Here is a 12,344-nt window from a genome sequence, read left to right as displayed (position 1 = left end):
TTACTAACATGCTTTGTCGTCCCCCTCTGCCTTCTTGGAGCACCCAAGCTGCAAACATATATTCAAAAACACCTGCAGGGCATTATAGGGAACTCTTTCAAGGAGCAATAAATGATAAATGTGTGGCTTATGCCTCTCATTTATTCTTTTTTAAATTATTTTTATTTATGGTGTTCTGTGCAGCTCCACTCCCCGAGCCTTTATTGGCCCCGGGGACCCCACCCCCAGGGCTGTACTCATTTATTTATGGAAGGGGCTCTTACCTCTGTGGGACCCCAACCACGGGAGGTTTTCTATTATAGCTTCTGAAGATTCCCTAAACTACTTCCACATTCATTGCAATGGTATGGTTTTGCCCCAGTGTGTATTTGTTTGTCTTTGTAGGTCTGATATTTGACTAAAGCTCTTCACACATTCACTGAACTGAATGTTTCCCCCGGTCTATGTTCATTGATGTCTTTGTAGGCCTTATAAGTGACTCAAGTTCTTCACAAATTCAGTGCGATTGAATGGCTTTGCCTGTGTGTGTTCTTGGAGGAATCCTGAGATTTGAGGAATCACTAAAGCTACTTCAACATTCTTAGAAATTGTATTGTTTTTCCCCAGCCTGTGTTCACAGATGTGTTTGGAGGTTTGGAGGGTTGATAATTGACTAAAGCTCTTCACTCATTCACTGCACTTGAATGGTGTTTCCCTAGTGGGTGTTCGCTGATGATGCGTAAATGCTGAAGAGTAACTGCAACTCCTTCCTCATTCATGCGATTATGTAGTCATTTACTGTGTGTGTTCGCTGAAGACTCTGTAGGTCTGGTAATCGACTAAAGCTCTTCACACATTCATTGCAACTGATTGGCTATTACCCTGTATGTGTTCACTGATTCTCATTTACGTGTGCTGATTTAATAAAGCTATTCACAGCAACTGAATGGATTTGCCCTGTGTGTGTTTACTGATGAATCCTTACTACTAAAGAGTCACTAAAACTACTGCCACATTCACTGCAATAGTATGTTTTTTTCCACATTATGTGTTTGCAGATGTCTTTGTAGATGTGATAACCTACTAAAGCACTTAGCACATTCACTGCAAGGGTATGGTTTTTCCCCTGTGTGTGTTCGCTGATGTCTTAGGAAAGATGATGAGTGGCTAAAGCTCTTCACACATTCACTGCACTTAAATGGCTTTTCCCCTGTGTGTGTTCGCTGATGTACTTGTAGCTGTGATAACCAACTAAAGCTCTTCACGCATTCACTGCACTTGAATGGCTTGGCCCCTGCATGTGTTTGCTGATGAATCCTGATATTTGAGGAATCACTGAAACTACTTCCATATTCATTGCAATCATATAGTTTTTTGCCAGTGTGTGTTCATTGATGTCTTCGTAGAATTGATAATCGACTAAAGCTCTTCACACATTCAGTGCACTTGAATGGCTTTTCCCCTGAGTGAGCTCGCTGATGAATCCTTAATTTTGAAGAGACCATAAAAGCACTGGCACGTTCACTGCAATGATATGGTTTTTCTCCTGTGTCTTCGCAGATGTGTTTGGAGGCTTGATAAGTGACTAAAGCATTTTGCACATTCACTGCACTTAAATGGTTTCTCCCCAGTGTGTCTTCGCTGATGTGTTTGTAAGTTCGATAACTGACGGAAGCTCTTCACACATTCATTGCACTTGAATGGTTTTTCCCCTGTGTGCGTTCGTTCATGAGTCCTTAATGCATAGCAATGGCTAAAGCTACTTCCACATTCATTGCAATGGTATGGTTTTTCACCTGTGTGTGTTCGCTGATGAATCCTTAACGCTGAGCAACATCTAAAACAACTTCCACATTCATTGCAAACATATGGTTTTTCCCCTGTGTGTGTTCGCTGATGTATTTGTAGGTCTGGTACACGACTAAAGCACTTTGCATATTCACTGCACTTGAATGGTTTTTCCCCTGTGTGTGTTCACGGATGCTCTTTTAGGTGTGCTGATTGACTAAAGCACTTCACACATTCACTAGACTTGAATGGTTTTTCCCTGTGTGTGTTCACTGATGCTCTTTTAGGTGTGCTGATTCACTAAAGTACTTCACACATTCTCTACACTTGAATGGTTTTTCCCCTGTATGTGGAAAGGGGCGACCATTCGGTCCCCCCGAACGTATGGTGGAGTACCCCGATCCCCCCGGGAAGCCATCTTGGGCGGGAGGCGAGTCTCGGCTGGTATGCCCGAAGCGGCGTAGCCGGGGCGCGCCTTTCCCCGCCCTGGAGTGGGTTGTCCTAGACACTGACGCGGCCGGCCACGCCCTCGGAGGCAGGCGGGGGCGGGTTTACGCCCGCCCGAAGACGGATAAAAGGAGCAACAAGCCAAGAAAGCATCCTCTTGTTCCTGTGCTCTGAAGCTGCACCTCCCCGCTGCACGTGAGCTCGAGACGGAACGAAGAGCCAATTTTGAGCGTTGTAATCTTTCTTTTTGTTTTACAGATATCTTCGTTTGAGAATGCCAGGCAAGAAGGTCGGAAAGCGGGTCGGTACCGATCAGATGCTCCGCATGCTCATAAAGGAGGTAGCCGATTTGAAGAAGCAGATGGCGGCTAAGAACGGGGAGGGAGGACCGAAGCGAGTCATCGGACCAGCTTTGCCAGGAGTAGTCCCTGGTGGGAGAGGCAAGAGGTCCAAAAGGGGGGCACTTGGGGGGGAAACCCCGGTTCCCGATACCCCACTTGAGGAGCCAACCCCGGTTCCGAAGGAGGGGCATCCGATCCCCGTGGTGGTCACCCCCGTGAACGGGGAAGATATGCCTCCCGAGTTAGCGGCACAATTAGCAGCGTGGTTGGGAAAAGATAGTGAGGGCACCACGGCTGACGACGCCCGGGCAGTAATGAGACAACTGCGGGAATCTAGAGAGGCTGCGAAGGCACCATCTTCTGTTACCCCGCCAGTTCCAGCGGCGGAAAATGCAGCAGGCCCAAGTTCGGCAGCAAATGCAGCCTCTGGTTCAGGTAAGCGGCCATTGCCGATCGCGGGGGAGGGGTCTGTACCTTCACGAAGGGAGAAGGTGGCTCAGCATGTTCCACTGGAAATTAAGGAAAAGATTTGGGCGAATAAGTATGTGAACATTTTTTCTTTGCTTACCGACCATTACGAGATGGAGCATGTTAAGAGCCAAAAGGAGCTCATGCATCCGAGTGTTTGGCGCGCAAAAATGGCCGCCTTTAAGGTTGACAAAAACATAGGTACTTGGGGCAGAGCGTGGGGCATTTTTACCTCCATCGTGGGCGAGCGCAGGCCCGAGTTGCTGACCGAGTTGCCTATTTATCAGTCACGTATCATGGAGTATTCCGTGTCGTACGGGGGCAATCAGTGGTTCTGTTATGACAATATTTTTAGAAAAGCTAAGGAGCACGACCCAGAGCTAACATGGGATTGTTTCGACTCCGTTTCATGGCAAAAAATGGAGAGTTCAGGAATGTTAAAAGTGCCATTGTCAGGGAGTAACGGGGGTGAATCTTCCCGCCAATCCTCTGGGACACCCTTTCGGACGGGTGCAGGTAGCGAGCACCACTCGAAGTCAAGTGGCAACGCAGGTAAAAGGGGGATTTGTTGGAATTTTAACAGGGGAAAATGTACGAGGCCCCAGGGGTCATGCAAGTTCAGACATGAATGTGGGGGGTGTGGGCAGCCATCCCATCCTGAGTCCATGTGCAGAGCCAAAACGGGTGATAACGGTGGTAGGGGAAACGCCAAACAGGTCTGAAATAGTCCGAGGGGCGCCTTTACCTACTCCGATTGATACCATGGCAATGATTCCTTGGCTCAACGAATACCCGGATCATGCTTCCGCTGGGGTGTTGCGTGACGGGTTTTCATATGGTTTCCGCATCCCAGTGGGGGATTTTCAGGGTGTAGCAAACTGTAAGAATCAACTGTCGGTCTTACAGCATACGGCGGTGGTACAGGTAAAGATTGGGAAAGAGGTGACTCGAGGTCGTGTCGCCGGTCCATTTGATTTGCCACCGGTTGCTAACTTTGTTTGTTCCCCGCTAGGGGTGGTCCCCAAGAAGGACCCGGGTGAGTTTCGGCTGATACATAACTTGTCAGCCCCACGTGGTCTTTCCGTGAATGAAGCGATAGACCCGGAAGTGTGTTCGGTGCGGTACGCATCTTTCGATGAGGCCGTTGCCATGTTGAATCGCCTGGGGCCCGGGGCGCTGATGGCAAAATCAGACATCGAGTCAGCGTTCCGGTTGCTCCCGGTGCACCCAGACGATCAGCGTCTCCTTGGTTTTATGTTTCAGGGTCGCTATTACATGGATAGATGTATGCCAATGGGGTGCTCTATATCCTGTGCCTATTTTGAAAAGTTCAGTTGTTTTCTGCAATGGGTATTCACAAGGAAGACGGGTTTTCAGCATGTTATGCATTATCTCGATGACTTTCTGTTTTTGGGGGCAGCCGGGGATCCTGAATGTGGATAGGCCTTACATGAATTTTGTGTCTTAATGAAGCAATTTGGTGTGCCATTGGCGCCAGGTAAGACTGTGGGTCCCTCAACTTTGCTCGAGTTTCTGGGGATCGAGCTCGACTCGGAAGAAGGTTGTTTTAGATTACCCAGGCAAAAAGTGTTAAAATTCAGGACATCCCTTGAAACATGTATTCGTGCGACGAAAGTAAACCTGCATCAATTGCAACAGGTGGTGGGTCAGTTGAACTTTGCCCTGAGAGTAATGCCAATGGCCCGCCCCTTTTCCCGCTCGATTGCACAAGCCATGGTCGGCCTGAAGGAAGGACATCACCGCACGAGGCTCTCGGCAGAGGTTCGCCAGGACATGCGCATTTGGTTGGCATTTCTGGCGGATTTCAATGGTCGAATTGTCTGGAACAAACCAGCGGTGTCCTCCGAGGAGCTGGGGCTTTGGACAGATTCGGCGGGGAGTGTAGGTTTTGGTGCCATATTTGGTACACAATGGTCGGCCCAAAAATGGCCGTCATGGTGGCACGAGTGCGGGCTGACGAGTAACATTGCTTTTCTTGAACTCTTCCCTATTTTGGTGGCCTTGAAAACATGGCCGGAGGGGTTTCGGGATCACTCTGTGGTGTTCTGGTCTGATAACATGACTGTGGTTGAGTGTATCAATAGTCAGGCAGCACGTTGCAAATGGATTCTGAGACTGCTCAAAGAAATTGTGCTATTGTGTATGCAGTTGAATGTGCTCTTTAGGGCAAGACATGTTCCGGGGGTACTGAACCAAGCGGCTGATGCGCTTTCTCGTTTCCGTATGCAGGCCTTCTGGGGTTTTCTGCCCACAGCGGACCTGGTGGCAGCACCCTTTCCCGAAGCTCTCTGGTCTCTCGGTGCCCCGAACTACAAAACCTCGTGGGAGAGAGTTTAGCACCCAGGACAAGGAAGGCGTATGAAGGGGCGTTCCGTTCCTATTTGTCCTTTTTGGGTTCTGCTGGGGGGGAGCTTTGGGGACAGGAAGAGCTTGTCGTAAAATTTTTGCTGTCTTTACATCAGGCAGGCAAATCAGTAGCTACGGCCCAGAGGCATCGGGCCGCCATTTCCTTTATGGCAAGGGCTCATGGGATCCAGGACCCGACAGCGTCTTTCGTGGTACAGAAAGCGCTACGTGGGTGGCAACGCCTTGAGGGTCGCAGAGTAGATGAGAGGCACCCGATAGGTCTGGATAGGTTGACCCTGTTATTGTCCGTACTCCCTGCAACGTGTTCATCCCAGTATGAAACAGTGTTATTTCGAGCCGCATTTGCGCTAGCATTCCATGGGGTTATGCGGGTAAGCGAACTAGTGGCGAAGAACAAGCAGGATACGATGGGGGGACTGTGCCGGGAGCACATTCAGGTCAAGGTGGAGACGATGACGGTCTCGTTTGTTAGGTCCAAAACCGATCAGGGCGCAATTGGGGACTGCATAATCATTCAGAGGATTCCCGGGTCTTCCATGTGCCCTGTTGTTTGCGTAGAGGAATATTTAGCGCAGATGGTGGCATCATGGGGGGGGACCTTGTTGAGACACGCTGACGCCACCCCACTGACGAGGTTTCAGTTCCAGCGGGTGCTTGCAATGTCGATTGCGGCCGCGGGCTTGAACCCCGGCGAGTTCGGGACCCATTCCTTTCGGATAGGGGCTGCTACTGAGGCTACAGCCAGGGGTCTGAGTGTAGAAGAAATAAAACGTTTGGGGCGTTGGTCCTCGAACTGTTATAAAAGGTATGTGCGGTTGCACATGTTGTGAAGCTATAATAATGTACTCACGCTTCTTGTTTTGTTTGGTTTTCAGTTGCACAAGCTTACGAGGCGGGGCGGACTGTGCAGTCGACCCGACACCTGGGGACCAGCGGTCAGACATCACCGGCTGCGAGAAAGGAGGTGTGGGTCGTGGGCCACTCATACGTGAGGCGTGCCGCGGACGTATTCAAAGCAGGTGACAAGTTTCACGTGGCTGGGGAATACGGGTACAGGGTGACCTTCTACGGAAGGGGCGGGCTCTGTATTGACCAGTTTCAATCCTTTTTCGACGGTTTGTTACGGCGGACAAGGTCACCGCCGTCTATAATCATAGTCCATCTTGGGGGCAACGATTTGGTGGCCACTGGTAGACGACTTCTTCTTGAGGCAATGCTTTCCACAGTAAGTTGGTTGGCAAGAAGAGTTCCAGGGTGCACAATTGCATGGTCCCATATGATCCCACGAAAAGTGTGGCGGGGGGCTATTTCTGTTCCTGCTCTGAATCATTCAGTAAAGAAAATAAATAACAAATTGAGTAGATTGTTTCGTTCAAGTACACTGCATTCTGTTCCGCATGGTTGTATCAAAGGGGACAGTATGTATTTGGGGGATGGGGTTCATTTGTCCCGGGTGGGCAATGAGTTACTCATAGGTGACCTCATAGCTTGGCTAAAGAGTTTAAACCATGACCTTTAGGCAGGGTTTGTTGTGGGGGGTCCGGATAGCTGGTCAACTATCCGGCCTGTGGCGGTAAGGTCATGATCGGTGAGCAGTAATTGGAAGATCCCTATGGGGGGGCGTCACCCATTACGGATGGGAGCGCTCGGGGGAGGAGGCCATTGGCCCCTCAACGGGGAGGCGGTCCCTTCTAAGGATGGGCCGCCGGAAGGAAAGGAAAGGCGGTCAAGGCCCCTTCCTGGAGAGGAGGGGCTACGGGCCCTCCTGGGGAATTTCCCGGGGCCAGGACATCTGCGACGGCAGATGGGGTAAGTTGTGTGGGGTTTGGGAGGGGGTTTACGCTACCTTTTAGACACCTCACACGAGTCCTCGGACGACCGTTAAAAGCCGTCGAGTTCATTGGGGCCCCCGTCAAGTCAAAGGGAAATTGGTAGATGCACTTGAGGTACGCCTCTGTGCGGTCGCTCCCCTCACAAGTGAGGGGGGTATTTCTGGTTTAGGGATCTGACACCGGTTACGACCTTGCCGTTGGCCCTTAACGTTAGGATGTACAATTTCAAGTCAAATGTTTTGTAGGATGTTAGTTCGGCTAGGAGAACCTTTGTATTAGAGATCTGTTAAGGTTAGCCAAACATCGTAATGTGGAAATGAAATTGTACATAATAAGAAACTGTTATTTTAATGTTTTGATTTTGTTTCATATTTTAATAAATACGGCCGGGAGGGTCACTCCCTCCCGCCTTCCAAAAGTTCAGAACCGTTTCCGGTTTCCCATCCTTGGGGATTGTGTTGAGAGGGGGTGGCGGGTATCTCAGCCATATGGAAAGGGGCGACCATTCGGTCCCCCCGAACGTATGGTGGAGTACCCCGATCCCCCCGGGAAGCCATCTTGGGCGGGAGGCGAGTCTCGGCTGGTATGCCCGAAGCGGCGTAGCCGGGGCGCGCCTTTCCCCGCCCTGGAGTGGGTTGTCCTAGACACTGACGCGGCCGGCCACGCCCTCGGAGGCAGGCGGGGGCGGGTTTACGCCCGCCCAAAGACAGATAAAAGGAGCAACAAGCCAAGAAAGCATCCTCTTGTTCCTGTGCTCTGAAGCTGCACCTCCCCGCTGCACGTGAGCTCGAGACGGAACGAAGAGCCAATTTTGACCCACCCACCAGCCCCTGAGGACAGCTAGTTGTTTTGAATAAAGTTTTGATGTGGTAACTCTATTTCTTGCAGGTTGTGATGATTGTCGTGATATTTTGAGTATGCAATAAAGAATGGTCATTTTCAGTATGTTTTTTCAAATAAAGTAATTCTGCACTAGTGTTGATCAGTAATCATACTTGTAATAGTTATGGTTGTTTTGTAATTTAGTAATTTAGGTAAATTGTCGTATTTATTTTGGTCGGGCGGTAAGGTCATGATCGGTGAGCAGTAATTGGAAGATCCCTATGGGGGGGCGTCACCCATTACGGATGGGAGCGCTCGGGGGAGGTGGCCATTGGCCCCTCAACGGGGAGGCGGTCCCTTCTAAGGATGGGCCGCCGGAAGGAAAGGAAAGGCGGTCAAGGCCCCTTCCTGGAGAGGAGGGGCTACGGGCCCTCCTGGGGAATTTCCCGGGGCCAGGACATCTGCGACGGCAGATGGGGTAAGTTGTGTGGGGTTTGGGAGGGGGTTTACGCTACCTTTTAGACACTTCACACGAGTCCTCGGACGACCGTTAAATGGCGTCGAGTTCATTGGGGCCCCCGTCAAGTCAAAGGGAAATTGGTAGATGCACTTGAGGTACGCCTCTGTGCGGTCGCTCCCCTCACAAGTGAGGGGGGTATTTCTGGTTTAGGGATCTGACACCGGTTACGACCTTGCCGTTGGCCCTTAACGTTAGGATGTACAATTTCAAATCAAATGTTTTGTAGGATGTTAGTTCGGCTAGGAGAACCTTTGTATTAGAGATCTGTTAAGGTTAGCCAAACATCGTAATGTGGAAATGAAATTGTACATAATATGAAACTGTTATTTTAATGTTTTGATTTTGTTTCATATTTTAATAAATACGGCCGGGAGGGTCACTCCCTCCCGCCTTCCAAAAGTTCAGAACCGTTTCCGGTTTCCCATCCTTGGGGATTGTGTTGAGAGGGGGTGGCGGGTATCTCAGCCATATGTTCGCGGATGTTCTTTTAGGTGTGCTGATTGACTAAAGTACTTCACACATTCACTACACTTGAATGGTTTTTCTCCTTTGTGTGTTCGCTGATGAATCCTTAATGATGAAGAGTCAATAAATGCACTATCACATTCAATGCAATGGTAAGCCTTTTCACCTGTGTGTGTTCGCTGATGGCTTTGTAGGTTTGATAACCACCTAAAGCTCTTCTCACACTAAATGCACTTGAATGGTTTTCCCCCTGTGTGTGATTGCTGATGTCTTCGTAGTTCTGATAACCACCTAAATCTCTTCACACATATTCTGCACTTGAATGGTTTTTCCCCTGTGTGTATTCGCTGATGATTCCTTAATGTTGTGGAATCACTAAAATTACTTCCACATTCATTGCAATTGTATGGTTTTTCCCCATAATGTTTTAGCTGATGTCTTTGTAGGTGTGATAACTGTCTAAAGCGCATTGCACATTCAGTACAATCGTATGGCTTTTCTCCTGTGTGTGTTCGCTGATGACTTTGTAGGTTTGATGACTGACTATAGCACTTTTCACATTTGTTACACTTGAATGGTTTTTCTACTGTGTGTGTTCGCTGGTGTCTTTGTAGTTCTAATAACCTACTAAAGCTCTTTACACATTCACTGCACTTGAATGGTTTTTCTCCTGTGTGCATTCGCTGATGAAGCTTTAGTAGCGATGACAAACTGAAGCACTCATTACATGTGTCTGGTTCTTCTTTCTTGGTTAGTGTCTGTGGGCCGGGGATATATTTGTCTACATCCCATGACTGCGTTTCCTGATGGGCCAACATGGTTGATAAAGCACTTGTGTTATTCTCAAACCCTGTATGCTTGTGGTATTTTGCACGTTTGATTTCTGATTTAACAATAACATGCAATAGCCATTAAATATTTGCCACACTCATAATATATATAAGGTTCCTTTGAAGGCGATTGTGCCTTCAGATTGAATGATGGTTTTGCATGCTTGTGGGTGAAGATTAATCTTCCTTCTGGTCGGTACAAATTGGGACAGTCTGCTGTGTTGTAGATAGCAGAACTCCTCTTTCCTTTACCCTTTGGTTGTTTGTCTCCACTCCGTTGTGCTTTTCACTGGCTGCTGCGGTTTGGCCAGAAGGAGTTTACAATACACCCAGAGCATTGAATGATGGTTCGTTATCACTTTAGAAAGCAGAGCACTGCAGTAACCACAGCATACCATTCCCATGATTACAGCTGGTGTTGGACGCCTGTTGACACATGAGGCGGTTTGTCTATGTTGTTGCCTTTATTTTCTAGAGTTAATTTATCAGTCTTGTGGCGTGGAGGTGCACAGGTCAGACTCTTACATCCACTGAACTGCTCTCGACTGCTTCATCCAGGATCTGTCAGTTTATGTGCAGGTTCCTCTGTCGCAGACTGCACTGGTATTTTCCTGAATACCGGAGCTCATTGTTGGGGACTGATTTTTGTAGATTTGAAGTTTTATCTTAATTTTTTATAATTTCATTCATTCAAGGCTTGCTTTCTGTAGGATGTAAAGAGATTCAAAATTACTAAATGGAAACATAATGGAATGTGAATAAACAATATTCAACAGGTTGTACATGACATCTATTATTTACCATCTTTTAAACATAGCACGGAGTATTGCACCTTACACTGATATTTAACTAAGGGTTCTGTTGATCATGTCACTTCTCATTAACGTCAAAAAAGGAGGTGATTTACCAGTGTTCACAGAGTAGTGCAGTGAAGAAAGGGCGCACATGGAGCACCCACATGCTACAGATTCCGTTTTAGGTAGATGCACATGGACAAGATTTCAGTTACACAAGATTGGATTGTGAAAAAAGAGGGATCAGGGTGGGCTGCTGTTAATTCAGTAACTCTTCAGGAAGTGTATAACAAAGGTAAGTCTTCAGGAAGTATATAACAAAAGTAACTCTTCAGGACGTATATAACAAAGGTAACACTTCAGGAAGTATATAACAAAGGTAACTCTTCAGGACGTATATAACAAAGGTAACACTTCAGGAAGTTTATAACAAAGGTAACTCTTCAGAAAGTATATAATAAAAGCAACTCCACTCACACACTTCTCAATGCTTTCCTGTTAATACTGGATCCGCTCAAATGCCAACTCCTCTCTTTATCTTGTTGTTCATTAAGTCACCTTTGACACTAAACAGTTACCCTTGTTCAAGCACTTCTGGTTTCTTCCAACCTGGAAGATTGGAGTGTTATTGTGAGTTGAGGTGGGATTCCTATTGCCATAACATCTGTCCTTCTCCCTAAAACTAGTACAGCTTACAGCGCCCAGTTCTGGTCCTGAAAGACAACTTACAAAAGCAAGTCTTTATTTCTTTCTAAAGTAGATAAAGTTCTGTAAGATGCAGCTCCTTCTGGGGCTTTTTTGTAAAACAGAACGAGGGGTTCACTGTAAGGCCCGTCCTTTACATTATATGCTCAGATTAGGCAAACAAACATTGATTCAGATCATTTAATATTCAATGATATCCGTCCTTTAGTCCTTATAGAGGATCCATCACAACCAATAATTTACCTGACATATCCCCGCATCAGATGTCTGCATATTAATCTCTTTTCCCCTTTTTCTACCTTTACATGGTATCTGGCATAACGTTGTCAGTTTGGGGCCCAGGAAGCCACTTTGTGACTTGATGGGCATTTGGCAGAGCGGGAGGAGGTGTCAGTTATCCACAGGGGATGCAGCATTTCTACCTTTCCCTATTTCTCATATTCAAGTTTACCTCATTTCATGTCCTTCAGCACCCCAACTCCCCTCTGTCTGCACACTCACTATGTGGGGTTCAGCAGAAGTCAGATAATGGCCTGATAGTCAAAAGGCCATGGTTGTCAGAGCAGGGATTACAAGCTTCATTTCAGAAGCTCGCATGGGAGGTACAAACAGAGGAGGGGTACAGGTAGGTGCTTGTGAGGTACAAACAGAGGAGGTGCACTGGTAGGTCTTTGAGACGTACAAAAGTGGAGTGGTGTGGCTCACTGGTTAGAGGCGGCAGACCCAGAAGCAGAGGACGACCCGGGAGCAGGGTTCAATTCCCGACGTGGCAGGGTCGTGGACCTGGGTCAGCAGACTCGATAATTCTCGCCTCGGTGCCTACTCTAACCAGGGATCACACTCGGTAACTCTGGGCATTAGCTAGCCTCATCTCTACAATGGCCCCCCACATACGCCGGGGATGCCTGGTTTCACCTTGGATATACCCAGTAGGGACCATCTCACAGGGAAAGCCAGGACGGGTT

At 48.0% G+C, this 12,344-nt stretch overlaps 1 pseudogene; it reads right to left on the bottom strand.

Moving 5' to 3' along the window:
• Positions 1-1,500: 1,500 nt before the first annotated feature.
• LOC147737404 (uncharacterized) overlaps positions 1,501-12,344 on the bottom strand; it is a 74,827-nt pseudogene continuing 63,983 nt past the window's right edge.

Source organism: Lissotriton vulgaris, chromosome 1_1 (genome assembly GCF_964263255.1).
Source record: "Lissotriton vulgaris chromosome 1_1, aLisVul1.2, whole genome shotgun sequence".
In the NCBI taxonomy this organism is placed as follows: domain Eukaryota; kingdom Metazoa; phylum Chordata; class Amphibia; order Caudata; family Salamandridae; genus Lissotriton; species Lissotriton vulgaris.
The sequence above is the reverse complement of the archived record's forward strand: the minus strand, read 5'-3'. Positions and strand labels throughout refer to the sequence as shown.